This window comes from Thalassophryne amazonica, chromosome 4, assembly GCF_902500255.1.
Source record: "Thalassophryne amazonica chromosome 4, fThaAma1.1, whole genome shotgun sequence".
Taxonomy (NCBI): Eukaryota; Metazoa; Chordata; class Actinopteri; order Batrachoidiformes; family Batrachoididae; genus Thalassophryne; species Thalassophryne amazonica.
Genome location: NC_047106.1, coordinates 128,734,305 through 128,760,723, shown reverse-complemented (window position 1 = coordinate 128,760,723; position 26,419 = coordinate 128,734,305). Strand labels below are relative to the sequence as shown.

General features: G+C 44.5%; 1 protein-coding gene across 1 annotated transcript in view; it reads right to left on the bottom strand.

Annotated features, from left to right (window-relative positions):
* Positions 1-26,419, bottom strand: part of LOC117508719 (sodium/calcium exchanger 2-like) — a 554,569-nt gene that overhangs the window by 343,297 nt on the left and 184,853 nt on the right.

Here is a 26,419-nt window from a genome sequence, read left to right as displayed (position 1 = left end):
CTGCCGAACCATCGTTCGGCCGTGCCGGCAAACGAGCCAGACCTGCAGTCTGTAGTCACCTGCAAGGCTCGCTTGGGCTCAACCCCAATGCAGACAGTGAAAGCCACACAGGCCCATCAAGAAACTGGGTCAGAACCATGCGAGCCATGGATCAGCTAAGTGAAACAACCTGGTGTTCCTGAGGCCTTTGTTGTCAACTGATGCAAAGTGACTATATACATATTCTTTTGGTAATTTTTCTTAATAATAATAATTGGTGAACCCAAATTCATCATTAGATTCCAATCAGATTTATTCTCTTTAAATTCTTAAACTTTGTTCTTTCAATGCTTTATCTTGTAATGTCTCATAATTAATAGACTGTTTCCATAATAAAACCATGAATCAGGATTTATATTCTCAAAATGTCAGTTACCTGTTTATCCCTGTGTATATATGTAAATAAATGTGTAAATATTACGCCAGTGGTTTTATTGTGTTCAGTTGAAACACAGGTTCGATCAGTCATATGGGGAACTTATGCCTTCCAGATCAGAGATGGATTAATCTTTAAATTAACATTCCTCTACGTCTAAACAGGTGGTAGCCCTTTTCAAGGTTTAATTGGGTGATTCTTAGACTACGGGCACTTATTATGTCCTTTGATCATACTGTATGAAAAACGGAAAAAAAGGGAAATTTCACACTTTTATAGTTATCTTTACAATGAAACTGTGTTAAGAAATTTGTTCTAGTAGTCTGTGATGACTTTTTCACCTTTTTTCAGCATCATTATATGCAAATATTGCAGTTTTGTGCTTGTCCCACACCCAGACTTTTGATCTTCAATGATAAAAATGAATGGTAAAGAAACGTTTTTTCTAATGTTGTAAAATATCTCTGAATAAAATATCAGTAAAATAATCAAAACATAATTGGGGTATTCGGTGTCATACAACTGTTGTGATTTTTTTAAACAAAATGTAGTTGTCCCACTCTATTGCCGTAATTTCCACCACAACACTGTAATGTCCCTTTAAACAGTTTGTATGAAAGATTGTTTGGGTAGTTTCTTTGGAGATAACAGTGACATCAGAGCACATGTATATAGTGCCAAATCACAACAAACAGTTGCCCCAAGGCGCTTTATATTGTAAGGCAATGGTGTGGTGGAAATTACATTTACAAGGCCAATAGTGCCCGTAGTTAAAGAATCACCCAATTACATTTCATATTTAATTAAATATTAACTTACATTTTACTACATAAATTTTATTATGAAATTTTACTGTGAGCATGTAGGTGCTTTCCAAAATTAATAATATTATTGATAATACTAATTATAGATATTTTATTGGTGTTTCCATGTGAGGCACATTTAATCTTAAAGATGAATAATTATTAATAATTATTCAAATCACTACATCTGCAAACATCATAGTCCATGCAGATGCCTGTTTGATATTATCCATCTGTTTATCACCACTGCAGACAACAAAGGGCTGAGAAATTATCCTCCATGTAATCTAATCTCCACCATGAAAACATCCATCATTCCTACTGCCCACCTCGCTGCTGTCACACGGCCCTCAAACATATCCTGCACCACCACCCTCACATAACTTCTCTACTACTTCTGACTTCCTCATTCAATACCTCAGCTCTTCCCTTAGCATCCTGTATTAAGATGTACTACAATAGAGTTCCAGCACCGATGCTTCTTTCTATTCATTTATTTGTGACCATGATTATTCAATACTTATTTCATTAAGAGCAGGGATGTCACAGATTCATCTGTCTGCTCTGCTCTGAGTCATTCTCTTAGTGTCTGCTGCACAAAGGTTTCTGTTTGTCACTCCAGCCTTGCATTCTCTCTCCCTTTAGTGCAAGCTGCATCTTTCATGATTGGCTATCATAGCATTCATGAATCACATCAAGAACACTGTATAAAACCACTCTGCCCACCACCGATCACTGGCACATTAAGCTTTGTATCACGGTAAAGTACACTTTGCACTCCTCTCTGGCATTACTTTGTATGTGGAGCACACTGCATCAAAACATATCAGTTGTAGTAGAACTTTAACATAGTGTTACCACCTTCCAAAAAATTAAATGAAGACTATAACATTTCAACTCTCATTGTCTACTATCTGAGGAAGCTAAGCTGTGCTGAGAAAGTAACTGGGATTCCAAAACAGATTTACGCAAAAAATAATTGCAGAATGTGGCTAACACACAACTGCGAGATGACAGCGTTTCCACTGAGTGACGGAAAGCGACTGTTGGGTCTTGTCCCCTCTCTGTAACTATCATTCCAACTAGGCTCTCATGAGAACTGTAATTCCAGGAGCTATGGCAACGGATTGGTAAATCACGCTAAATATTGGCATTTCGTTGCTTTTACAAATCCAGTATTGGCATAATGTCGTCTCTTATAAGGTTTAACAAGCTCCACATTTCTTATTCCATCCACACATACTGGTCCATGTATTTTCAAATGTCATGTGAAGCTTTCTGCATGTCACATAATCTACAGGGTGACAAAATCCAGCTCATGGTCCGTGTCATGACTGACACCTAGGTAACGGCTCAAATAGGGGATTGCTTGTTGGGGTGAAATATGGTGGGGACCTTGTGAGCCCCGTGGTGGCTATGATAACCATAAAGGCCCAACAGGAACCCTGAACACGAGACAGCTAACAAAGCTCTGGAAAGAAGAAGTCCTCAACAGCAGAGCAGGCAGAGGAGGTGATAGCTTGTCACCCAATGGCTGTGAAGGAGGACGAAGGCTGTAGCAGGTCTTCATACCCCGATCGTCTGGGATTTTCCAGCCATCGGACCAGGCTAGGGATCTGTAAAGAGCCGTGTGTCTGTCAGCGTGAAAGGACATTCTCACATTAAACAAACCCACGCCCGGCATCTCTAGATCTACCTCATCTCCATGTCGACCAAAACACAATCTTCCTCACCACCGATGGATTGTCACGATGACAGAATCTCTAATGGATGATTTTCAAGTTGCAACAGAGCAGGGGTGGTGGCCAAGTGGTTAATGAGCTTGGTTTCGGTTGGAGAAGATTCCGGGTTCAAATCCCACCCCTGCCACATTTCTCCATGTAATGTGGAGTTGCGTCAGGAAGGGCATCCGGCGTAAAACCTGTGCCAATTCAACATGCAGATCCACCTTGGATTTGCTGTGGCGACCCTGAGTGCAAACAAGGGAGCAGCCGAAGGGACTTACTAATAGAGCAGCACTTATGCGCATGCATGATGACATCACAACTCTGTCTGGTTAGAGAGATGTGGTTTCGTTCAACAACAAGAACTGTCAAGAAACTTTCTCATTGCTGTTTGGAGTTGTGTGGAGGTAGGAATAGCCTTTTGAATGCTTGAATAATGATGTCAGTCACATAAAGAAATCAAATTAATAGTGAAAACATATTCACTGCGCCCAGAATGTTGGTATTTTGGTTGTTGAACTTTCCTAGCAACGAATGTAAAGCCCTAGTCACACGGCACTAACGAAGGACACCGAAGCCAAAATGAAACAAGAAATCTGGACTTAACGTTGACGTTCGAGACATTGTTTAACCAGCATCCAGCTTTGATCGGTCAGCCGTTCCGTGAGGCGTCAAAACATCCGATCGGTTAGCCGCTCTGTGAGGCGTCATGACATCCGATCAGTCAGTTGCTCCATGATGCATCAAAACATCCGATCGGTTAGCCGCTCCATGAGGCATCACGACAACCGATTGGTTAGCCGCTCCGTGAGGGGTCATGACATCCGATCAGTTAGTTGCTCCATGATGTGTCAAAACATTCGATCGGTTAGCCGCTCCATGAGGCATCACGACAACTGATTGGTTAGCGGCTCCGTGAGGCGTCATGACATCCGATCGGTTAGTCGCTCTGTGAGGCATCATGACATCCAATCGGTTAGCTGGTCCTTGAGGTGTCATAACAACTGATCGGTTAGTCGCTCCATGAGGCGTCATAACGACCGATCAGTCAGCCGCTCAGAGAGGTGTCATGACATCCAATTGGTTAGCTGCTACTTGAGGTGTCATAACAACTGATCGGTTAGTCGCTACATGAGACATCATAACAATCGATCACTTAACCGCTCCGTGAGGCATCATAACATCCGATCGGTTAGCCATTTTGTGAGGCATCATAACAAGCTGTAGTTTCTAATGAAACCAAATGCGCCAGCGAGAGAGTCACTAACCGGAAGTCTCGGTTTCCAGATGGCAGTGTAACTTGAAAATCCCCCATTGCAGAATATTTGTTTCCATTGCAGTTTGGGAAACATGGTTCTTTGAATCACCTAGTAATCAATCGCATGCAAGTGTAAAAATATTTGGCAATATTTGAGAGGTTAAATTGTGCAGTTTTCCAGGGTAATGGATACCCGCCTAATGACAGAATGAATGGGAGACTGTTGGTGCTTTTAGGAATCCGCTAGCTTAGCGCAGCTACTAGCTCTTAGCCGGTTTAGCATGGCGGCTTCTCCTGTCTCTCCTGCACTTTTCTGCTCTGGGTGTGAAATGTTTAGTTATTCCTCGGCCTCCTTTAGCAGTAATGGTACTTGTAATAAGTGTAACTTATTCGTAGCTTTGGAGGCCAGGCTGGGCGAATTGGAGACACGGCTCCGCACCGTGGAAAATTCTACAGCTAGCCAGGCCCCTGTAGTCGGTGCGGACCAAGGTAGCTTAGCCGCTGTTAGTTTCCCTCTGGCAGATCCCGAACAGCCGGAAAAGCAGGCCGACTGGGTGACTGTGAGGAGGAAGCGTAGTTCTAAACAGAAGCCCCGTGTACACCACCAACCCGTTCACATTTCTAACCGTTTTTCCCCACTCGACGACACACCCGCCGAGGATCAAACTCTGGTTATTGGCGACTCTGTTTTGAGAAATGTGAAGTTAGCGACACCAGCAACCATAGTCAATTGTCTTCTGGGGGCCAGAGCAGGCGACATCGAAGGAAATTTGAAACTGCTGGCTAAGACTAAGCGTAAATTTGGTAAGATTGTAATCCACGTCGGCAGTAATGACACCCAGTTACGCCAATCGGAGGTCACTAAAATTAACATTGAATCGGTGTGTAACTTTGCAAAAACAATGTCGGACTCTGTAGTTTTCTCTGGGCCCCTCCCCAATCGGACCGGGAGTGACATGTTTAGCCGCATGTTCTCCTTGAATTGTTGGCTGTCTGAGTGGTGTCCAAAAAATGAGGTGGGCTTCATAGATATTTGGCAAAGCTTCTGGGGAAAACCTGGTCTTGTCAGGAGAGACGGCATCCATCCCACTTTGGATGGAGCAGCTCTCATTTCTAGAAATCTGGCCAATTTTATTAAATCCTCCAAACCGTGACTATCCAGGGTTGGGACCAGGAAGCAGAGTTGTAGTCTTACACACCTCTCTGCAGCTTCTCTCCCCTTGCCATCCCCTCATTACCCCATCCCCGTAGAGACGGTGCCTGCTCCCAGACCACCAATAACCAGTAAAAATCTATTTAAGCATAAAAATTCAAAAAGAAAAAATAATATAGCACCTTCAACTGCACCACAGACTAAAACAGTTAAATGTGGTCTATTAAACATTAGGTCTCTCTCTTCTAAGTCCCTGTTAGTAAATGATATAATAATTGATCAACATATTGATTTATTCTGCCTTACAGAAACCTGGTTACAGCAGGATGAATATGTTAGTTTAAATGATTCAACACCCCCGAGTCACACTAACTGCCAGAATGCTCGTAGCACGGGCCGAGGCGGAGGATTAGCAGCAATCTTCCATTCCAGCTTATTAATTAATCAAAAACCCAGACAGAGCTTTAATTCATTTGAAAGCTTGACTCTTAGTCTTGTCCATCCAAATTGGAAGTCCCAAAAACCAGTTTTATTTGTTATTATCTATCGTCCACCTGGTCGTTACTGTGAGTTTCTCTGTGAATTTTCAGACCTTTTGTCTGACTTAGTGCTTAGCTCAGATAATTATAGTGGGCGATTTTAACATCCACACAGATGCTGAGAATGACAGCCTCAACACTGCATTTAATCTATTATTAGACTCAATTGGCTTTGCTCAAAATGTAAATGAGTCCACCCACCACTTTAATCATATCTTAGATCTTGTTCTGACTTATGGTATGGAAATTGAAGACTTAACAGTATTCCCTGAAAACTCCCTTCTGTCTGATCATTTCTTAATAACATTTACATTTACTCTGATGGACTACCCAGCAGTGGGGAATAAGTTTCATTACACTAGAAGTCTTTCAGAAAGCGCTGTAACTAGGTTTAAGGATATGATTCCTTCTTTATGTTCTCTAATGCCATATACCAACAGAGTGCAGAGTAGCTACCTAAACTCTGTAAGTGAGATAGAGTATCTCATCAATAGTTTTACATCCTCATTGAAGAAAACTTTGGATGCTCTATTGAGCCGAGTATTCCTTTAACTTTTCTTGGCTAATAAAATTTTAACTATTAGAGAAAAAATTACTCATAACCATCCCAAAGACGTATCGTTATCTTTGGCTGCTTTCAGTGATGCCGGTATTTGGTTAGACTCTTTCTCTCCGATTGTTCTGTCTGAGTTATTTTCATTAGTTACTTCCTCCAAACCATCAACATGTCTATTAGACCCCATTCCTACCAGGCTGCTCAAGGAAGCCCTACCATTATTTAATGCTTCGATCTTAAATATGATCAACCTATCTTTATTAGTTGGCTATGTACCACAGGCTTTTAAGGTGGCAGTAATTAAACCATTACTTAAAAAGCCATCACTTGACCCAGCTATCTTAGCTAATTATAGGCCAATCTCCAACCTTCCTTTTCTCTCAAAAATTCTTGAAAGGGTAGTTGTAAAACAGCTAACTGATCATCTGCAGAGGAATGGTCTATTTATAGAGTTTCAGTCAGGTTTTAGAATTCATCATAGTACAGAAACAGCATTAGTGAAGGTTACAAATGATCTTCTTATGGCCTCAGACAGTGGACTCATCTCTGTGCTTGTTCTGTTAGACCTCAGTGCTGCTTTTGATACTGTTGACCATAAAATTTTATTACAGAGATTAGAGCATGCCATAGGTATTAAAGGCACTGCGCTGCGGTGGTTTGAATCATATTTATCTAATAGATTACAATTTGTTCATGTAAAAGGGGAATCTTCTTCACAGACTAAGGTTAATTATGGAGTTCCACAAGGTTCTGTGCTAGGACCAATTTTATTCACTTTATACATGTTTCCCTTAGGCAGTATTATTAGACGGCATTGCTTAAATTTTCATTGTTACGCAGATGATACCCAGCTTTATCTATCCATGAAGACAGAGGACACACACCAATTAGCTAAACTGCAGGATTGTCTTACAGACATAAAGACATGGATGACCTCTAATTTCCTGCTTTAAACTCAGATAAAACTGAAGTTATTGTACTTGGCCCCACAAATCTTAGAAACATGGTGTCTAACCAGATCCTTACTCTGGATGGCATTACCCTGACCTCTAGTAATACTGTGAGAAATCTTGGAGTCATTTTTGATCAGGATATGTCATTCAATGCGCATATTAAACAAATATGTAGGACTGCTTTTTTGCATTTGCGCAATATCTCTAAAATTAGAAAGGTCTTGCCTCAGAGTGATGCTGAAAAACTAATTCATGCATTTATTTCCTCTAGGCTGGACTATTGTAATTCATTATTATCAGGTTGTACTAAAAGTTCCCTGAAAAGCCTTCAGTTAATTCAAAATGCTGCAGCTAGAGTGCTGGCAGGGACTAGAAGGAGAAAGCATATCTCACCCACATTGGCCTCTCTTCATTGGCTTCCTGTTAATTCTAGAATAGAATTTAAAATTCTTCTTCTTACTTATAAGGTTTTGAATAATCAGGTCCCATCTTATCTTAGGGACCTGTTAGTACCATATCACCCCAATAGAGCGCTTCGCTCTCAGACTGCAGGCTTACTTGTAGTTCCTAGGGTTTGTAAGAGTAGAATGGGAGGCAGAGCCTTCAGCTTTCAGGCTCCTCTCCTGTGGAACCAGCTCCCAATTCAGATCAGGGAGACAGACACCCTCTCTACTTTTAAGATTAGGCTTAAAGCTTTCCTTTTTGCTAAAGCTTATAGTTAGGGCTGGATCAGGTGACCCTGAACCATCCCTTAGTTATGCTGCTATAGACTTAGACTTCTGGGGGGTTCCCGTGGTGCGCTGGGTGTTTCTTTCTCTTTTTGCTCTGTGTGCACCGCTCTGCATTTGGTCGTTGGTGGTTGGTCTCTGCTCCCCTCCGCGGCGTGTCTTTTTACTGGTTCTCTCCCTCGGCCCCGGCCGGTCCCGGCGGGGGGCTGCCCCTCCCTAGGCCTGGTTCTGCTGGAGGTTTCTTCCTGTTGGGGGGGGGGGGTTTCCTTCCCACTGTTGCCGGGTGCTTGCTCACCGGGGGTCATTTTGACCGTTGGGGTTTTTCCATGGTTGTTGTGTGGCCTTGCCTTGCAGTGTGGGGCGCCTTGGGGCAACTGTTTGTTGTGATTTGGCGCTATATAAATAAAAATTGATTGATTGAGTTGTCATAAGCCTTGCAGGGTCTGTAATCACCTGCTCAGTGGCCTCCTGTAAATTAATTAATGTTACCCTCCCTGTCAATCAATCAATCAATCGGTTTTGTTTGTGTAGCGCCAAATCGCGGCAGGCGGTTGCCCCAGGGCGCTTTGTGTTGTGAAGCAGAGCCATACAGTAGTTGCGGAGGGGCCCCGGCGGTCGGGCGGCCCCCTGTGGGCAGGCACTTGGCGGTGGTGGGAGGGAGGAACTCCCTTTTGGCAGGGGGGGGCCTCCGGCGGGGCCGGACTCGGGGAGGGGCGGTCTTCTGCTGTGGCTGGTTGGGGCTTGGGGGGGGGAGCATGCTTTGGGGGGGAGCGGAGATCGATCGCTGGTGATTGGGTGCGGAGTGGTGCATGCAGAGCGGGGGGGGGGGGACACTCAGTGCATAATGGCCTTGCCTTACAATATAAAGCGCCTTGGGGCAACTGTTTGTTGTGATTTGGCGCTATATAAATTGATTGACTGTTGTGAAGTGCACAACAAGATAGGGTCAGGTCCATATCCCTCCCAGTCCACCAGATACTGAAATCCCTGGCCCTTTCGACGGACGTCCAGGAGCCTGCGCACGGCCCAGGCAGGCTCCCCGTCGATAATCCGGGCAGGAGGCAGCGCCGGTCCGGGGGTGCAGAGTGGAGAGGAGTGGTAGGGCTTGATACGGGACACATGGAAGACGGGGTGAATCCGCAGTGAAGCTGAAGCTACCAGCTTCACTGCGGCCGGACTGAGGACTTTGAGTATGGGGAAAGGTCCGATGAATCTGTCCTTTAACTTTTTGGATTCCACTTGCAGGGGAATGTCCTTGGTGGATAACCAAACCTCCTGCCTGGGCTGGTATGCAGGGGCCGGGGAACGCCGGCGGTCTGCATGGGCCTTAGCCCTCATCCGCGCTTTAAGCAGGGCAGAGCGGGCAGTGCGCCACACCCGACGGCACCTCCTTAGGTTGGCCTGGACCGAGGGCACAACGACCTCTCCCTCCACCACTGGAAACAATGGGGGCTGGTACCCCAAACACACCTCAAACGGGGAGAGGCCGGTGGCAGATGAAATTTGGCTGTTGTGAGCGTACTCGATCGAGGCCAGATGGTCACTCCAGGCTGTCGGGTGAGCAGAGGTCACGCAGCGGAGGGCCTGCTCCAAGTCCTGGTTCGCCCGCTCTACCTGTTCGTTCGTCTGGGGATGGTACCCGGACAAGAGGCTCACGGTGGCCCCAAGTTCCCTACCGAAACTTCCCCAAACTTGCGAGGAGAACTGGGGACCACGGTCGGAAACGATGTCAGATGGAATCCAATGCAGACGTACGACATGGTGGAGCAGGAGGTCTGCAGTCTCCTGGGCCGTCGGGAGCTTCGGGAGGGCCACGAAGTGGGCCGCCTTGGAGAACCGGTCCACTATCGTGAGGATGGTGGTCATGCCCTGGGACGGCGGGAGGCCCATGACGAAGTCCAGGCCGATGTGGGACCAGGGGCGATGGGGCACAGGTAGCGGTTGAAGGAGTCCCTGTGCCCGTTGGTGATCGGCTTTTCCCCTGGCGCAGGTGGTGCAGGCCTGAAGTCAGAGGCATCCACTTCAATGAGAAACTGGCGATTTGGATCGGGCTGCACCAGAACTGGTGCAGTCGAGAACCAGCGTTTCAACTCCCTAAACGCGGCGTTGCACCGATCCGACCAGGTGAAGGGGACTTTATTGGAGGTAAGGGCCGTCAGGGGGCTGACTACCTGACTGTAGCCCTTGATGAACCTCCGGTAGAAATTTGCGAAGCCAAGGAACTGTTGTAGTTTCCTACGGCTTGTTGGCTGGGGCCAATCTCTCACCGCCACAACCTTGCCCGGAACAGGGGCAACGGAGTTGGAGGAGATTATGAACCCCAGGAAGGACAAAGAAGTGCGGTGGAACTCGCACTTCTCGCACTTCACAAACAGCTGGTTCTCCAACAACCGCTGTAGGACCTGACGTACATGTTGCACATAAGTCTCAGGATTCGGGGAGAAGATGAGGATGTCGTCCAGGTATACAAACACGAACCGGTGCAGGAAGTCCCGCAACACGTCATTAACCAATGCTTGGAACGTCGCGGGCTCATTGGTGAGGCCAAACGGCATGACCAGGTACTCAAAATGACCTAACGGGGTGTTGAATGCCATCTTCCATTCGTCTCCCTTCCGGATCCAAACCAGGTGGTATGCGTTCCTAAGATCTAGTTTCGTGAATATTTGGGCTCCATGCAGGGGCGTGAACACTGAATCCAACAGAGGTAACGGGTATCGGTTGCGAACCGTAATTTCGTTCAGCCCTCTGTAATCGATGCATGGACGGAGTCCGCCGTCTTTCTTGCCCACAAAAAAGAAACCTGCACCCATCGGGGAGGTGGAGTTCCGGATCAATCCGGCAGCTAAAGAGTCCCGGATGCAGGTCTCCATTAATTCACGCTCAGGACGTGAGAGATTGTACAGCCTGCTGGATGGGTACTCAACGCCCGGGATCAAATCAATGGCGCAATCGTATGGCCGGTGCGGGGGAAGAGTGAGTGCCAGATCTTTGCTGAAGACGTCAGCAAGATCGTGGTACTCCTCAGGCACCGACATCAGATTGGGGGGAACTCTGACCTCCTCATTAGCTGTCACACCAGGTGGAACCGAGGATCCTAAACATTCCCGCTGGCAGGTTTCGCTCCACTGCATCACAACCCCAGATGGCCAATCTATCCGGGGATTGTGCTTCACCATCCATGGAAACCCCGAAATCACTCGGGAGGTAGAAGGTGTTACGAAAAACACGATCTCCTCCCTATGATTCCCAGACACAACCAATGTCACGGGCTGTGACTGGTGTGTGATTAATGGGAGAAGGGTGCTATCTAGTGCCCTTACCTTCAATGGAAAAGGGAGAGCCACTAGAGGGAGCCCAACCTCCCTTGCCCATCTGCTATCCAGCAGATTCCCCTCCGACCCCGTGTCCACCAGTGCTGGGGCGTGAAGGGTTAGATCCCCACTCAGGATCGTTACTGGGATGCGTGCAGATTTACGGTATTTTTCATCGTGAATGTTATGGCCCACCCTTAGCCCAGTCTCTAAGGGCGGGCGTTGTAGTTTAACCGTTTGGGGCAGTTTTTCTGTATATGCTCACATGAGCCACAGTAAAAACATTCCCCGCGGGCCAGCCTCCGTTGTCTGTCATTGGATTCAACTTTGGCCCTGCTCGTGTCCATAGCTTCGTCAGCAGTGGGAGCTGTTGCCACACGGAGCTCTCCGGCTGTGGAGCGTGGGGACGGCGGCACCCTTTCGGACCCGGAAGGGAGAGGGATGGCTCGCGCCCGGCCATGTCCTTCGCCTCGCTCCCGACGATGTTCTTCCAACTGGCTGTCTAACCGTATGACCAGAACGACAAGCCCATCAAAATCCCGCGGCTCATCCTTAGCCAGCCAAGTGCTCCTTCAGGAGACAGTCCGTTTACAATGGTGGCGCGGAGTGAAACGTTAATCCAGCCGGACCTCGCAGCCGCGATGCGGAAGTCGACTGCATAAGCGGCTGCACTCCGACGCCCCTGAATCATTGACAGCAGCACGAAGCAGATTAATGACATAAGCTACCCGGCTAGCATCGGACGCGTACATCACGGGACGCTGTGCAAAGACGAGCGAACATTGCATTAAGAAGTCCGCGCACGTCTCAACACAGCCTCCGTACAGTTCCGGGGGGCTTATGTATACTTCTGTGGACGGGGGTTCGTTGAACTACCACTGGAATGTCTGTATCCAGTGCTCGGTCAGCAGGAGGAGGAGCTGCAGCAGCACCCTGCGGGCGTGCTTCCACCTGGGCGGTGAGAGCCTCCATCCTCCGATTGAGAATCACATTCTGCTCAGTCACCAAGTCCAACCGAGCAGTGAAGGCGGTTAAGATTCGCTGTAGCTCACCTAACATGCCTCCTGCCGACGCCTGTGCACCCTGCTTTCCCATTGGTGGTTCATCCGATGGTTGACGCCCCTCAGGATCCATGACGCTGGCCGAGAAATCCTGTTGGGAAAGTGTCGTGAGACGGACCCACAACAGGGGGCGTAAATGAATGGACAATGGATAAGCCAAAAGTAACAATTTACTGTTGTGAAGTGCACAACAAGATACAAACAATTACAGTTTTTGGAGTCAAACAATGTACAACGGTGACGTGTGGGCAGGCTCGAGGACAGAAGACGTCTGTCCAGAGAAGAGCCAGGTCCCACACGATTTCCACTGCCAACGGATCTGGAACACACCGGAGCCGCCAAGTCCTGAGTCCCCAGGTGGCCACCATCTCCAGCTGTCAGATCTGGTACTGCTGGCAGGAAGCAGAAACAGTTAATGGTAGGTGTGTGTGCACACACCCAGTAAACAGTCAGCAAACAGTTCCGTCCGGAGGGCAAACACCTCCACCTCCAAACAACTACGTGCAGGTCCTGACACTACTTATCCGTGAGGAGAGAGATACGTTGTCTCCTGTTGGATGTACAATCCCAGCCTCCAGCTGTGGAAAGGTTCAGGAACGCCTGCAAGACAATCAAAGATCACTGTGCGATTGGCACCAAAACTGCTGAGAGGTTTACCTGCTAGGTAGGCTGATTTCTCGACAGCGAGGTGGAGTTGCTGCCCGGCTTTTATAGTGATGGTGATGATGATGAGGGACAGCTGTCAGATGGTGATGAGGGACAGCTGTCATCTCCAGCTGCTCCCGTGAGGCAGTGGCGCCCTCTCGTGCCTGAAGCCCGCCATTCAGGCAGGACGCCCTCTGGTGGTGGGCCAGCAGTACCTCCTCTTCTGGCGGCCACACAACAGTAGCTTTCTAATGATGATGTTTACGAGGCAGAGGTGGCTAAATGTACTGTTGGGGTGGTAGAAGAGTCGTCTTCTTACAAGGATGACATTATCGACCTGAAGAATACATCTGAGCATTTCGCAGCTTTGTTTGCTTTGAGTTTGCTACACCGGAAAATAAATGTGAGAATCTTGAATCCAGGTCACACCACAACAATATCCAAATTGTGGGAATTTCAGAAGATACTGTGGTTAACAATACTACCATTGCCAATGAGCTGAAAGATACAGTCAAACTGGAAAAGGAACCGTTACTTACACAGCTGATCCCAAGAACAGGTGAATGTCCTCGACCCATCATCGCCAGGTTTCATTACCAACATAATTGTGTGGATGTTTTACAGTGTGCCATTTGTCTCGTTTACATGCACATACATAAAAACCCAGTTGCTATCTGATTATTAAGTGGTTATGCAAAAATCCGATATTCTTTATCCGATAACAACTGTTATCTGTTTATAAGAAATCAGATTAACACAGCTGGATTTCTCCCCAGGAGAAATAAGGGAAGTTTGTGGTCCCTACTGGAGCTGTTGCTCCCGCAACCCAGTTCCAGAGAAGCAGTTGAATGATGACAATTACTCCGATTCCTTCGATACATGTACACCATTAATGTCACTCAGATTTCCAGACGTACAGTGGGACACACTGTTGTGTCATCAGGTCTCGTATCATTCTTAATCAGATCACAAAGTTCAGAGAGACAGGCTGCACAAGTGTGCTTCAGTGTCCCTGTGTGCTGTTTCAGTGTTCTAAAGAACACATTTCTTGGTGAAGTATGAGGTTTACAGACAAATATATTAAAGTTAAACGGAATTTCCTAAAAGCATAGTGTGACCAGATTAGCACATTACGTTGCTCAAGTGGCCCTGCTCTCGGGCCACTTCACTTTAAGGGGTTCATGGTCTTCTCTATCTGGTTCAGCTTAGGATCACTCACCAAGTTGCGAAAAAAGTCTTCAGTTCACCAGAGGATTCCATGGTGTACGATAAAAGGATAAACACTCAGTAAACACATGGTAAATGTTTCACAAAAGTATTTTGTGATGAAAATGATCTTATACAGTAGTGTTCAGAATAATAGTAGTGCTATGTGACTATAAAGATTAATCCAGGTTTTGAGTATATTTCTTATTGTTACATGGGAAACAAGGTACCAGTAGATTCAGTAGATTCTCACAAATCCAACAAGACCAAGCATTCATGATATGCACACTCTTAAGGCTATGAAATTGGGCTATTAGTAAAAAAAAGTAGAAAAGGGGGTGTTCACAATAATAGTAGCATCTGCTGTTGACACTACAAACTCAAAACTATTATGTTCAAACTGCTTTTTTTAGCAATCCTGTGAATCACTAAACTAGTATTTAGTTGTATAACCACAGTTTTTCATGATTTCTTCACATCTGGTGGTTGGCTCTCACTGCGGTATTGTATCACTTCCTGTTCCGGAGCACAGCTGTGTTTTTCTGTATCTGTTAGCTGTTTAATCTGCGCAGTTAGATTGATCTAGTTATCTAGATTACGATTTGTTTCCCAGTATAATCTTTACGTGCCTTAACTAAAGCACTCCTTCTGCTGAATCACCTCTAAATTATTTACACATTATTCACTTTGCGTGTTTTTAGGAATCCGCTAGCTTAGCGTAGCTACTAGCTCTTAGCCGATTTAGCATGGAGGCTTCTCCTGTCTCTCCCGCACTTTTCTGCTCTGGGTGTGAAATGTTTAGTTATTCCTCGGCCTCCTTTAGCAGTACCGGTACTTGTAATAAGTGTAGCTTATTCGTAGCTTTGGAGGCCAGGCTGGGCGAATTGGAGACTCGGCTCTGCACCGTGGAAAATTCTACAGCTAGCCAGGCCCCTGTAGTCGGTGCGGACCAAGGTAGCTTAGCCGCTGTTAGTTTCCCTCTGGCAGATCCCGAGCAGCCGGGAAAGCAGGCCGACTGGGTGACTGTGAGGAGGAAGCGTAGCCCTAAACAGAAGCCCCGTGTACACCGCCAACCTGTTCACATCTCTAACCGTTTTTCCCCACTCGACGACACACCCGCTGAGGATGAAACTCTGGTTATTGGCGACTCTGTTTTGAGAAATGTGAAGTTAGCGACACCAGCAACCATAGTCAATTGTCTTCCGGGGGCCAGAGCAGGCGACATTGAAGGAAATTTGAAACTGCTGGCTAAGGCTAAGCGTAAATTTGGTAAGATTGTAATTCACGTCGGCAGTAATGACACCCGGTTACGCCAATCGGAGGTCACTAAAATTAACATTAAATCGGTGTGTAACTTTGCAAAAACAATGTCGGACTCTGTAGTTTTCTCTGGGCCCCTCCCCAATCAGACCGGGAGTGACATGTTTAGCCGCATGTTCTCCTTGAATTGCTGGCTGTCTGAGTGGTGTCCAAAAAATGAGGTGGGCTTCATAGATAATTGGCAAAGCTTCTGGGGAAAACCTGGTCTTGTTAGGAGAGACGGCATCCATCCCACTTTGGATGGAGCAGCTCTCATTTCTAGAAATCTGGCCAATTTATTAATCCTCCAAACCGTGACTATCCAGGGTTGGGACCAGGAAGCAGAGTTGTAGTCTTACACACCTCTCTGCAGCTTCTCTCCCCCTGCCATCCCCTCATTACCCCCATCCCCATAGAGACGGTGCCTGCTCCCAGACTACCAATAACCAGCAAAAATCTATTTAAGCATAAAATTCAAAAAGAAAAAATAATATAGCACCTTCAACTGCACCACAGACTAAAACAGTTAAATGTGGTCTATTAAACATTAGGTCTCTCTCTTCTAAGTCCCTGTTGGTAAATGATATAATAATTGATCAACATATTGATTTATTCTGCCTTACAGAAACCTGGTTACAGCAGGATGAATATGTTAGTTTAAATGAGTCAACACCCCCGAGTCACACTAACTGTCAGAATGCTTGTAGCACGGGCCGAGGCGGAGGATTAGCAGCAATCTTCCATTCCAGCTTATTAATTAATCAAAAACCCAGACAGAGCTTTAATTCATTTGAAAGCTTGACTCTTAGTCTTGTCCATCCAAATTGGAAGTCCCAAAAACCAGTTTTATTTGTTATTATCTATCGTCCACCTGGTCGTTACTGTGAGTTTCTCTGTGAATTTTCAGACCTTTTGTCTGACTTGGTGCTTAGCTCAGATAAGATAATTATAGTGGGCGATTTTAACATCAACACAGATGCTGAGAATGACAGCCTCAACACTGCATTTAATCTATTATTAGACTCTATTGGCTTTGCTCAAAAAGTAAATGAGTCCACCCACCACTTTAATCATATCTTAGATCTGTTCTGACTTATGGTATGGAAATAGAAGACTTAACAGTATTCCCTGAAAACTCCCTTCTGTCTGATCATTTCTTAATAACATTTACATTTACTCTGATGGACTACCCAGCAGTGGGGAATAAGTTTCATTACACTAGAAGTCTTTCAGAAAGCGCTGTAACTAGGTTTAAGGATATGATTCCTTCTTTATGTTCTCTAATGCCATATACCAACACAGTGCAGAGTAGCTACCTAAACTCTGTAAGTGAGATAGAGTATCTCATCAATAGTTTTACATCCTCATTGAAGACAACTTTGGATGCTGTAGCTCCTCTAAAAAAGAGAGCTTTAAATCAGAAGTGCCTGACTCCGTGGTATAACTCACAAACTCGTAGCTTAAAGCAGATAACCCGTAAGTTGGAGAGGAAATGGCGTCTCACTAATTTAGAAGATCTTCACTTAGCCTGGAAAAAGAGTCTGTTGCTCTATAAAAAAGCCCTCCGTAAAGCTAGGACATCTTTCTACTCATCACTAAGTGAAGAAAATAAGAACAACCCCAGGTTTCTTTTCAGCACTGTAGCCAGGCTGACAAAGAGTCAGAGCTCTATTGAGCTGAGTATTCCATTAACTTTAACTAGTAATGACTTCATGACTTTCTTTGCTAACAAAATTTTAACTATTAGAGAAAAAATTACTCATAACCATCCCAAAGACGTATCGTTATCTTTGGCTGCTTTCAGTGATGCCGGTATTTGGTTAGACTCTTTCTCTCCGATTGTTCTGTCTGAGTTATCTTCATTAGTTACTTCATCCAAACCATCAACATGTTTATTAGACCCCATTCCTACCAGGCTGCTCAAGGAAGCCCTACCATTATTTAATGCTTCAATCTTAAATATGATCAATCTATCTTTGTTAGTTGGCTATGTACCACAGGCTTTTAAGGTGGCAGTAATTAAACCATTACTTAAAAAGCCATCACTTGACCCAGCTATCTTAGCTAATTATAGGCCAATCTCCAACCTTCCTTTCTCTCAAAAATTCTTGAAAGGGTAGTTGTAAACAGCTAACTGATCATCTGCAGAGGAATGGTCTATTTGAAGAGTTTCAGTCAGGTTTTAGAATTCATCATAGTACAGAAACAGCATTAGTGAAGGTTACAAATGATCTTCTTATGGCCTCGGACAGTGGACTCATCTTGTGCTTGTTCTGTTAGACCTCAGTGCTGCTTTTGATACTGTTGACCATAAAATTTTATTACAGAGATTAGAGCATGCCATAGGTATTAAAGGCACTGCGCTGCGGTGGTTTAACTCATATTTGTCTAATAGATTACAATTTGTTCATGTAAATGGGGAATCTTCTTCACAGACTAAAGTTAATTATGGAGTTCCACAAGGTTCTGTGCTAGGACCAATTTTATTCACTTTATACATGCTTCCCTTAGGCAGTATTATTAGATGGTATTGCTTAAATTTTCATTGTTACGCAGATGATACCCAGCTTTATCTATCCATGAAGCCAGAGGACACACACCAATTAGCTAAACTGCAGGATTGTCTTACAGACATAAAGACATGGATGACCTCTAATTTCCTGCTTTTAAACTCAGATAAAACTGAAGTTATTGTACTTGGCCCCACAAATCTTAGAAACATGGTGTCTAACCAGATCCTTACTCTGGATGGCATTACCCTGACCTCTAGTAATACTGTGAGAAATCTTGGAGTCATTTTTGATCAGGATATGTCATTCAAAGCGCATATTAAACAAATATGTAGGACTGCTTTTTTGCATTTACGCAATATCTCTAAAATCAGAAAGGTCTTATCTCAGAGTGATGCTGAAAAACTAATTCATGCATTTATTTCCTCTAGGCTGGACTATTGTAATTCATTATTATCAGGTTGTCCTAAAAGTTCCCTAAAAAGCCTTCAGTTAACTCAAAATGCTGCAGCTAGAGTACTGACGGGGACTAGAAGGAGAAAGCATATCTCACCCATATTGGCCTCTCTTCATTGGCTTCATGTTAATTCTAGAATAGAATTTAAAATTCTTCTTCTTACTTATAAGATTTTGAATAATCAGGTCCCATCTTATCTTAGGGACCTCGTAGTACCATATCACCCCAATAGAGCGCTTCGCTCTCAGACTGCAGGCTTACTTGTAGTTCCTAGGGTTTGTAAGAGTAGAATGGGAGGCAGAGCCTTCAGCTTTCAGGCTCCTCTCCTGTGGAACCAGCTCCCAATTCAGATCAGGGAGACAGACACCCTCTCTACTTTTAAGATTAGGCTTAAAACTTTCCTTTTTGCTAAAGCTTATAGTTAGGGCTGGATCAGGTGACCCTGAACCATCCCTTCGTTATGCTGCTATAGATGTAGACTGCCTGGGGGTTCCCATGATGCACTGTTTCTTTCTCTTTTTGCTCTGTATGCACCACTCTGCATTTAATCATTAGTGATCGATCTCTGCTCCCCTCCACAGCATGTCTTTTTCCTGGTTCTCTCCCTCAGCCCCAACCAGTCCCAGCAGAAGACTGCCCCTCCCTGAGCCTGGTTCTGCTGGAGGTTTCTTCCTGTTAAAAGGGAGTTTTTCCTCCCACTGTAGCCAAGTGCTTGCTCACAGGGGGTCGTTTTGACCGTTGGGGTTTTACATAATTATTGTATGGCCTTGCCTTACAATATAAAGCGCCTTGGGGCAACTGTTTGTTGTGATTTGGCGCTATATAAAAAAATTGATTGATTGATTGATTGATCTGCGAGGCATTAATTTTGTTGGTTTGGAACCAAGATTTTGCTTGGTTACTAGTGTGCTTGGGGTCATTGTCTCGTTGAAACACCCATTTCAACAGCATGTCCTCTTCAGCATAAGGAAACATGACCTCTTCAAGTATTGTGACATATCCAAACTGATCCATGATACCTGGTATGCAATATATAGGCCCAACACCATAGTAGCAGAAACATGCCCATATCGTGATGCTTGCACCACCATGCTTCACTGTCTTCACTGTGAACTGTGGCTTGAATTCAGAGTTTAAGGGGTTGTCTCACAAACTGTCTGCGGCCCTTGGACACAAAAAGAACAATTTTACTCTCATCAGTCCACAAAATATTCCTCCATTTCTCTTTAGGCCAGCTGATGTGTTCTTTGGCAAATTGTAACCTCTTCTGCACATGTCTTTTATTTAACAGAGAGACTTTGCGGGGGATTCTTGCACATAAATTAGCTTCACACAGGGGTCTTCTAACTGTCACAGCACTTACAGGTAACTCCAGACTGTCTTTGATCATCCTGGAGCTGATCAATGGGTGAGCCTTTGCCATTCTGGTTATTCTTCTATCCATTTTGATGGTTGTTTTCCGTTTTCTTCCACGTGTCTCTGTTTTTTTTTGTCCATTTTAAAGCACTGGAGATCATTGTAGATAAACAGCCTGTAATTTTTTGCACCTGCATATAATTTTTCCCCTCTCCAATCAACTTTTTAATCAAACTACGCTGTTCTTCTGAACAATGTCTTGAACGTCCCATTTTCCTCAGGCTTTCAAAGAGAAAAGCATGTTCAACAGGTGCTGGCTTCATCCTTAAATAGGGGACACCTGATTCACACCTGTTTGTTCCACAAAACTGACAAACTCACTGACTGAATGCCACACTACTATTATTGTGAACACACCCTTTTCTACTTTTTTTTACTAATAGCCCAATTTCATAGCCTTAAGAGTGTGCATATCATGAATGCTTGGTCTTGTTGGATTTGTGAGAATCTACTGAATCTACTGGTACCTTGTTTCCCATGTAACAATAAGAAATATACTCAAAACCTGGATTAATCTTTTTATTCACATAGCACTACTATTATTCTGAACACTACTGTACGTCATTGTTGAAGTTGAAAAGTTAATTCATGTTTGAGTGTTTACTGAAACTAGGTTACATTTTGTATTTTTTTTTATAATTATTTACACACATATTTGTGTTTTGTACAAACCTACAAAGTGCTATTTATATATTTCCTGTGATCTGCACCCTTTTGGTTTGCTATTATTATTATTATTAAAAATCACAGGGCTATCCAGTGTATGTTCTCACAAAGCGAGAGCTGTGTTCAGGTTCTTGGCAGTAAGTCGGACTTGCTTCCGGTGGGGGTTGGCCTCCGCCAGGAATGCGCTTTGTCACCAATCCTGTTTGTGATATTCACAGACAGGACATCGAGAGAGGGAGGAGGGTTTTCAGTTTGGGGCTCAGGGTCTCATCACTGCTTTTTGCAGATGATGTGGTCCTGTTGGCTTCACTGACCTCCAGCACTCACTGGGTCGGTTCACAGATGAGTGTGAAGCGGCTGGGATGAGGATCAGCACCTCTAAATCTGGGCCCATGGTTCTCAGCAGGAAACCAAAGGATTGCCTACTCCGGGTAGGGAATGTGGTCTTGCCCCAAGTGAAGTCTTGTTCATGAGTGAGGGGACAATGGAGCATGAGATTGACCAGAGAATCGGTGCAGCAGGGATGGTGTTGTATTCACTCTACTGTACTGTTGTGACGAAAAGGGAGCTGAGCCAAAAGGTGAAGCTCTCGATGTACTGGTCAATCTTTGTTCCTACTCTCACCTATGGCCATTAAGGTTGAGTCATGATCGAAAGAACTAGATCGAGGGTACAAGCGGCTAAAATGGGTTTCCTCAGGAGGGTGGCTGGTGTCTCCCTTAGAGATAGGGTGAGAAGCTCAGTCATTCGTGAGGAGCTCGGAGTTGAACCGCTACTCCTTCACATTGAAAGGATCCAGCTGAGGTGGTTTGGGGCATTTGGGCACGTCCCTAGGGAGGCATTTCAGGCACGTCCGGTTGGGGAAGACCCACGACTAGGTGGAGAGATCATATCTCTACAGTGGCCTGGGAACGCCTCAGGATCCCCCAGTCAAAGGTGCACCTTAATGTGGCCCTAAAAAGGGAAGTTTGGGTCCCCTGCTAGAGCTGTTGCTCCCGCAGCCCTGATCCCAGATAAGCAGTTGACGATGGGAGAGATTGTTATGATCTGTATTATTTTCTCCTCGTTTAACAAATATTTTTAGTTCAATATAAAACCTATATTCCAGTCAACATGGGGTACTAGACTGTTTGCCATGCTGAATGGTACTATTTTTGAATCTGTGGGATTACTCTTGTCTCACCAGTTTCTTTTTCTTTCTTCTCTCAAGAATATTCCCTGAGTCGGTACCATTGTTATATGGCAATTTTTTTCAATTTTTACGATGCTGTCTCCCTTTTGGAGACTACACGTTTTTGTTTTCATTGGCCATGTTTTTGTGGGTGGGTGGGGGATTATCCTGGCTTTATTTTGACTTATTACCTGAGGCCAAAATATGGCCATTGGGTATTGCAAAGACTTTGTGTCCGTCCGTCTGTCTGTGCTCAGGATAAGTGCATTCGTAGTACTGCCAGGGTCTTCAAATTCACAGGGAACATTCCTGGGACATAGACCTTGGACAAGTTCAAAAATGGCTAACCTTGATCTATTTTAAAAGGTCAAAAGATCACATTCTGTTTCCTATTTTTAATGCTATTCAGCTGAGGGTATTTTAGCATTGCATTATATTTTTCTTTCTTTGCTGATGCATAAATGCCGTCTTCTACTCTGAGTTCTGCTGCTCTCAGTCTTGGCACATTTTGTCACATAGAACACAAGAGGCACAGGCAATCCCACCAAAAAAGGGTGTTCAGTCACCTTAAATGACTTAACTTCAACACTTTTTTTTCAAGTGATCCATCTTAGATTGAAAGACCATCACAGACTCCAATCTTCTTGTGTTGAGGAGGTGTACCACTTTAATTTCAAGTCCAAATCCAGAGTTGTTGCCATTTTAAACAATAAAAATGTGATTAATAACCACTGACCTAACCAAATAAGAATGGCAGATACATTATGGTTGCAGGCACTTTGATGCAAAACAAGGTGCTGTTAGTAAAAGCTTATGCACTAAATTTTGATGATCTTGTATTTGCAAATAGAATGCTTAGAAACATACCCAATTTAAATAGTCCATTTATGAATTTTAGGAGGGGACCTGAATTGTGTTTTTGATCCCATCTTACAATGTTACAATTCACATCCTTCATCTTTGTCAACTATGTGTTGTGCTGCCTTGTTGTCTGCTTTGCTCCCCCTCCCTTCTCTGTGTTTCCAGGTGGACCTATTCAGTGACACACAGCTTCCCACTATTACACACCAGACTGTCCCTGTCACCTTGGTCGTATCCAGCAACCACCATGAGGCCATTCAGTTTTTGTTTACTCCTCCTCTCCGTCACTGGTGTTGGGTCACCCCAGGTTAACCCTTCACAATCTGGTTATGGATTGGCTGACTGGGGCTATCTCCCACTGGAGCGTAACCTGCCACGTTAGGTGCCTTAGATCCTCCATGTCGCGTACCCAGAGAGTCAGGGAGTCCAACACAACCCCCCTCGATCTTTACACTACTCCTGAACAATATCACAATCTCAGCGAAGTGTTTAGTAAGAGTTGGGTGCTCTCTCTGCTGCCACACCAACCCTACGACTGCTCCATCAATTTGCTTCAGGGCGTATCCCTCCACTCCAGCCATCTCTTCAATCTGCCATGTCCGGAAAGGGAATCGATGGAGCAGTACATACAAGACTCCCTGACCACAGGTCTCATCCATCCCTCATCCTCTCCCTTGGAGGCAGACTTCCTTTTTGTTGGGAAGAAGAACGGGACCATATGCCCCTGTACTGACTTTCGCAGGTTGAATGCCGTTACTGTTCGCAATAAATATGCTCTCTCACGCCTGGATTTTGCATTCAATTCGTTACATGGGGCGTCCATATTTTCCAAACTCAATCTGCGCAATGCTTATGATTTGGTTCGTGCCAAGGAGGGAGATGAGTGGAAGATGGCATCTAACACACCCTTAGGGCACTTTGAATATCTGGTCATGATGCCCTTCTGTCCCACTAACGCTCCCGCCATCTTCCACTTAATGTTTTACAGGATTTTCTTAACTACTTTGTTTTTTTATATTTGGATGATATCTTGATTTTCTTCAAGATCTCCCAGAACATATCCAACATGTCCATCTGTTTTTAAATCAGTCGATGGAGAATCATCTTTTTGTGAATGCTGAAAAATGCGCCTTCCATCAAGAGTCCATTTCGTTTCTGTGTTACGTTTTCCAACATAACCAAATATGACCAGATCCCTCCAAGATCAGTGCAGTATCTGACTGGCCCACTTCATCCAACTTGAAACAGCTCCAGTAGTTCTGAGGGTTTGCCTATTGTTATTGGAGATTCACAGTTTCAGCAAGGTCACAATTTCAGTCAGGTCGCAGCTCTACTCCATAAACTCACCTCCTCCAAGACACCATTTTACTGGTCTTCCACAGCCGAACAGGCTTTTCAGTTTCTTAAACACTGGTTCACCACTGCACCCATCCTCATCACCTGAGCCGCATCATCAGTTCATCGTAGAGGTTGATGCCTCTAACATCGGGATCGGGGCCATCATTTCCCAGAGGGCTGAGGGTGTTCAACATCTGCACCCCTGTGCTTTTGTTCTCCTGACATCTGACTCCCGCTGAGCAGAATTATGATGTGGGGAACCAGGAACTCCTAGCTGTGAAGGAGGCGCTGGAGGAATGGAGACACTGGCTTGAAGGTATGTCTGTTCCCTTTATTGTTTGTACTGATCATAACAACCTAGCATGAATACAATCCACTAAACGACTCAATTCCAGACAAGCTAGGTGGTCGCTGTTTTTTTTGGATGGTTCAATTTGTTAATCAACTACAGACCTAGGTCTAAGAACACCAAACCCCATCCTCTCTCACATCAGTTTTCTCCTCAGACTCATACACCGGATCTGGATACCATACTTCATGGTCACTGGGGCTCTTTCTTTAGGACATTGAGAGGGTCATCTGGGAGGCTCAGAAGAACTACCCTGATGCTGGAGGAGGACCTCCAGCTAACACTGATTGGTTATGTAAACCAACACGTTAATGTGAGGTGCATCGTGTGTTGGTGTTTACAGATAAATGTGCTTTGTAAAATATGCCAAAAAAAAAGGCATTTTCAAAATTTAAAAAAAGCCAAGTTGTAATTAGATAACCATATGATATAACTGGTGTCAAAATAAATAGAACACTGCCATGATCTACTGGTGCTAATGCGAGTTCTGGCCCTTTTTCAGTTGATTTTTCATTGGTGTGAGAATTTTTTGGATCGCACCGAGTTTCAGGTTAATCGCGCGTCCTGCATCGTAATGAGTAACGAGCTGCGTTTAACATCTCATGACCACCTCTCACACTGTGCCTGTGCAAACACAGCAGACCTGTCTTGTAATGATTTTTTTGTTTAGTTTTTTTTTTTAACTTTGATGTCTCCCATTGAGAGTTTTTGTAAATTAAGTTTGAAAAAAAGCTTCTGTTTACGTTTTGCTTCTGGAATCACGAGTCTGACGTGTGGTTTGGTGACCAGTTTTCCTTTGCCTGCAGAGGATAGAGCAGTTTCTTCTAGAAGCAGCTCTCCTCTTTTTGCAGAGGGCAGAACTACACATCTGCTATAAAACATTTAACAGGTAGGTGCTCAACTGATTTTAAATTTTATAAGAGTTCGTAGCTGTTCAGCTTTGTTTACCACATTAATGATCTAAAAATTATCTGACAAAAATTTATCAGATGATAATTAGTCCGATAATGGTTTTCAAAGTTGTCTGAAAAGATAATCCGATAATGAAACATTATCTTCGATAATTATCGGTTATCGGATTATCAGAACTGTGCCCACCACTGCCTGTTTCTAAGAAAAAAAAAATCACTAAAAAAATCCACACTTCCTCATCACTTTTTTCTGATGTCACAGATAGTAAACAAACTTTTTTTTTAATCAGTTGATTACGACCAAAGAGCTGGCAAAAAACCCCAGCAACTTATCATCTCCACCTGCATGCTGAAATCACCTGCATTATTTATTTATTTATGTTTCTACAAACACCATTCTGTGTTCTGAACTCTGCCAATATCATCACTGTTGTCAGACTGAAGATCTTCCTCCAAGGTTTAGTCTCCGTCATTGTCATCTAAATAAGGCTCAAAACCATAAGGCTGCATCCCCCAAAGCTTCTTCAGAAACACCTTCAGACTGGACTTAAAAAAAGCTCAGCACTTAAAAAAAGGTCCCAAAACAGCTCGACCTGTGCTGTGTTTACAATTGATTTGGGCTTGAATCAGCAGGTCCTGTTCTCGTTTTGATGTAGCAACAATATGGCTGTGGCTGAGGGCTGAAATAGAGCGCAGGCTTCAGACAGCTGTTGTTTATCCTTCACCCGTGCACTTATCATCGACTTTTTTTGCTCAGGATTTTTTAAAATATCAACATTTCATCATTTTGAGTGATTATTTGTGCACATGTTTTTGGTGTCACCTACACTTTAAAATAAGTGATTGGCATATTGCCTTGGTAACTGTAGCATCATCTGTGCCAACAAATAAATTAAATAATATTAAAATGTCAGTCAGCAGAAATACTATAGCACAATAAAGTGTACAGCAAGGCATATTATCTCAGGTATTTGTAATAAAATGCTCAGAAAGGACAAACAGTTTACTGAGCCATGTTGGGTCCACAGCAGTGATTAGCTTCTGCTTGCGGAGCCGACTCTGGCATACCGCTGTCACTCAAAGCAA